The 4,802-nt window shown below is 39.4% G+C and overlaps 1 pseudogene; it reads right to left on the bottom strand.

Annotated features, from left to right (window-relative positions):
• Nucleotides 1-303: 303 nt before the first annotated feature.
• LOC125921540 (40S ribosomal protein S6-like) lies at nucleotides 304-1,088 on the bottom strand (annotated as a pseudogene).
• Between the last annotated feature and the right edge of the window lie 3,714 nt (nucleotides 1,089-4,802).

Below are 4,802 nucleotides of genomic sequence, written 5' to 3'. Positions count from 1 at the left end.
TCTCCTTAAGATCCTTGGAAACTACTAACCTTTTTGAAATATCTTGTCACCTTACTCATGGAGAAATCCAGGATAAATAAGTTCCAAAGAAAAATAGTATCTCTACTAGTCCTGAAATAAATTACCTAAAACAATCATTTAGTTAAAGTGCTGGGAGCAGGGAGAGACTAATTAGCAATATTCATTAAAAATCATACTGTGTTCAACTTATTTTAGTAGGCATTACATGATAAACTATCTTTTTGCTATTCACTCATTCATTCATTCATTCATTCTTTCTTTCATTCTGATATCTGATCTTATTCATTTGTTCCTCTTATAACACTCTCTTCTCTGACTGGACTCAGACTTTGCAGTAGAAGCTCTCGGCGAAGACAGCCTCTGTCTCTTGGCAATCTGTTCCTGGTGTTTTTCTTTGGCCTCCTTCATTCTCCTGGCCAAAAGCTTAGCATATTCTGAGCCTCTTCCTTGTTTTTCTTCTGGCGCTGCTTCTTCAAAGCAATGTGCCAACGTTTGTGTTGGAGGACACATGGAGTAACAAGATGCTGAATCTTGGATGCTTTGGGTCGAGGTTTCTTACCTTCTTGGTTTAGGGGCTTTCTCACACACAATGATGGACGTTATCTTCCTTCAAGAGATTGAAAACTTGCAGATTCTGCTAGCTCTTTTGGGCCCCGGACGACAAGGCACAGTAGTATCAGTGAGTCCAGGAATATCCTTCTCCCCTTTATTCACAATGACCCAGTTGACAACACTGAGATTGGCATCCACAATGCAACCCCGAATGGATTTGTGATTTCTTTCTCCAGTCCTCATTGGTCGGTAGCAGGAATGCCCCTTACTCAGCAGTAGGCGGACACAGCCAGTGTCAAGACCCCCTGCTTCATGGGGGAGCCTCGTTTATTATTGCCACCAGTGATTCGGACCACGTAACCCTTCCATTCTTCCCCTAAAGCATCAGCAGCAACTTCTGTGGCCATTTGCTTCTCATGAAACATACGAAGGTTGTGTTCATCGTCTACTTCAATGAGTTTCTGACAGCCAGGAGCTGCGAAAGAGATGTTCAGCTTCATCCTGAAGCAGCCCACTACCTCTGAGGTGCCGAGAAAAAGAGTTCTCTTTGCTCTTTATAATGGCATCAAAATGGCAGTCTCAGAAAAATCTTGCAGTAAAGAGAATAGGTTAGTATTACTTACCTCAGCGCTTTCCAATTTGAACCTCGTAATATTTTCCAATAATGCAACACATTTTAAAGTCTAAAAAATTAGGATTTTGTGTTATACACTCTAGGAAACCTTTGTGGGGACTTAAACCCTCCTTTGGAAATACCTCCACAAAGTGATAAGTCTGTGCCGTGTGTGATACTTCAATTGGTGGTGGCAGACACAGGTAACCTCTCCTTTGATACTTCAACTGGAAAATGTCTGGGGCTGAACTGGAAAGCAATTCAGTTCTGCCTTTTAACTGAAGATTCAAATGAACTCTGCTTTGGCCAATTCTTATGAGGCACATGCTTGTTTTATGAAACAAAAAAAAGAAACAACAAATATTTCAATGTATTCTCAATTGTCAAAAAATGAAGTAGAAACTACATACAAATAAAACTGTGGAAAAATAGATGGTCTGCCTTAATTATGTCCAATAAATATTTTAAAATTTCTCTGAGGTATTTAATTAAATGATGATTTTTTTTATATCTGCCTTTGTCTTACTGCTTTATTTATTTATTTATTTATTTATTGCTTTTTTTATGGGAGCTGAGACTTATGGAACATGATTTTACATGCTTTTCATCTTAATGATAATAGCCAGTTTTTCCTCTTGTAAAGTATGTAGAAAGGAAATAAATGGAATCAATATTTTTTTAAAAGGAATTATCAAATCATGCACTCAGTGCAATCTTATTTTTGTTCTGATTTCTAAAGTAGTTTCACTTTGTAGATATGAATACTCACATATTAGAAGTGTAAGAAGAGACTGTTTTTTTCTAAAACTAGTTGTTTTTGCCTGTTACTACCAACTACTACTACTTTGTCACAAGAAAAACAATTCCCAAGATGTTCCTCAATTGTTTTCTTTGCACTTAATCAAAATTTTACACATTTCTAACATTAGAGGAATAAATGGAAACAAACCATCAAAATTACTGAGCTCAATAATGATATACATCACACTTCAAAAAAGTACAAATGAATTCAAGACAGAACCCTTTTAAATAGATGCCTCAGGAATCAAAATCTTAATGTCAGACACTTATATTACAATTAAAAAATGCCAATTGTCAGGTACTTAGACCATAGAAGACTCCTTTCATCCCATGAACACAACTAGATAACTATCAAATCATCTTACATGCCCCAGAAAGTGACCCGAAGACTGACAGAACAAGCTCCAGAACTAAAGGGAGAGAAAAGGCCACAATGAAGAAGGTAGTAAGTACAGAGATGGGGTTTTGGGGGAGAAACAAAGTGCTGTGGAGAGGAGGGAGCTGTGGTCACAGGAAAGGGTGAGAGAGAGGGGCACACAGGGGAGCACACAGGAGAATGCTTCCTCAAAGCCACTGGCTTGGTAAACAAAAGGGGTGGAATTTCATGAGTTCTTGCAATCAGTGGAGCTTAAAGCCTGGAGTTTTAAAGGCCCATGAGCTTGGCTGAGAGGACACTGTGCTGCTTCTGGAGAAAAGCCAGGTAAACAACCCAGGGGCAGACAGCATAGAAACAGCAGTCTGAAAAATGCCTGGGGCTCCCTGGGTCTTCTCAGAGTGTATCCATCCCTAAGAGGCAGCATTCACCCAGGCAGGCATTCCCAGATGCCTCTCTGGGAACAAAGGAGCTGACCAGTACTATTTCCCTCACAAGTTCCTCAACGTAAACACAGCGCCACCTGTGGGAAGCAACACAGCGCTGCCATAGGCTGCCTAACTTACATCAACCTCACTCCCTTAGCTCCCATGGATCTGCCATAATCAATCAAGCTTGCCCCAGTCCCTCCCCAAGAAGACCAACACAAACCCTGCTCACACCACATCTCTGACCAAAGAGTTCTGCAGGGCTTCAGTTCTGGTGGAGTTGGTGTCAGGTCTCATTTAACAAGCAGAGCAGAGCATACCTAATTAAAACTCAACCATATTCAGGGCAGGGACCAAATACTGCTCACTACAGGCAAGGGTAGCCCTTGCAGATGACTGGCCTGAAGGATAGAGCAGTGAAAACATGACATAGAACACATGCACCACACACCAGAGACACTCCCTGCCTTGCCAGGTCCTGGGCACTACAGGAACTCTTCTTCATAAGGCCATTATGTTGAGAAACAGTATAACTAGATTTTGTAACACGGGGGTGGGGGGGGAGGTAGAGATTTGCACAAAATGCCAAGACACAAAAATTTATTCCGAGTGAAAGAACAAGATAAGTCCACAGCCAGAGATCTGAGTGAAACAGATACAAGTAACATGCCTGATGGAGAATTGAAAGCAATAATCATAAGGATTCTCACTGGGCTGGAGAACAGAATAGAAGACATCAGGGAGACCCTTATCACAGAGATAACAGTTGAAAAAGAATCAATCAGAAATGAAGAAAACAATAACTGAGATTGTAAGCAGGATTGATGGAATGAACAACAGACTTGAAGAAGCAGAGAAATAAATTAGTGACATAGAAAACAAAATAATGGAAAATAATGAAGCTGAACAAAAGAAAGAATTATGAAACATGAGAATAGACTTGGGGAACTCAGTGACCCCATCAAACATGATAAAATTTATACTATAGGAGTCTCAGAAGAAGAAGAAGAGAGACAAGGGGGCAGACATTTTATCCCAAGTAATAATAGCAGAAAACTTCCCTAACCTGGGGAAGGAAAAGGAGGCACAAAGAACTCCCATCAAAATTGAAACAACAGGCCAACAAGACATATTGTAATTAAATTTGTAAAATATAGTGATAAAGAAAAAATCTTAAAAGCAGCAAGACAAAAGAAGCCCCTGACTTACAAGGGAAGACCCATAGCACAAGCTGAAGATCTTGCAACAGAAACTTGGCAAGTCAGAAGGGAGTAGAATGGTATATTCAATGTGCTGAATGGAAAAAATCTGCAGCCAAGAAAACTATACAGCAAGGCTATCATTCAGAATAGAAGGAGAGATAGTTTCCCAGACAAACAAAAACTAAAAGAGTTTGTGACCACTAAACCAGTCCTGCAAGAAATATTAAAGGAAGTGGAAAGACAAACATGACAAAGACTAGAAAAGAACAGAGAAAATCTCCAGAAACAATGGCAAAACTAGTAATGAAATAGTTATTAATACATATCTATCAATAATTAATCTAGGGGTTCCTGGGTGGCTCAGTTGGTTAGGTGTCTGATTTTGGCTCAGGTCATGATCTCATGGTCCATGGGTTTGAGCCCCTCATCAGGCTCTGTGTTGACAGCTCAGAGCCTGAAGCCTGCTTCAGATTCTGTGACTCCCTCTTTCTTTATCTGCCCCTCTCCCACTTGTACTCTGTCTCTCTCTTTCTCTCTTTCAAAAATAAATAAACATTAAAAAATTTTATATAAAAAATAATTACTCTGAATGTAAGTGGACTAAATGCTCCAATAAAAAAAAAACATAGGATATATGGATAAATAAACAAGACTGATTTGTATGCTGCCTACAAAAGACTCATTTTAGATGTAAAGTCACATGCAGATTGAAAGTGAGAAAATGCCAAACATTTATCATGCAAATGGTTGTCAAAAGAAAGCTGGAGTAGCAATACTTACATCAAACGAACTAGACTTAAAAACACAGACTG

This window comes from Panthera uncia, chromosome C2 (assembly GCF_023721935.1).
Source record: "Panthera uncia isolate 11264 chromosome C2, Puncia_PCG_1.0, whole genome shotgun sequence".
NCBI lineage: Eukaryota > Metazoa > Chordata > Mammalia > Carnivora > Felidae > Panthera > Panthera uncia.
The sequence above is the reverse complement of the archived record's forward strand: the minus strand, read 5'-3'. Positions and strand labels throughout refer to the sequence as shown.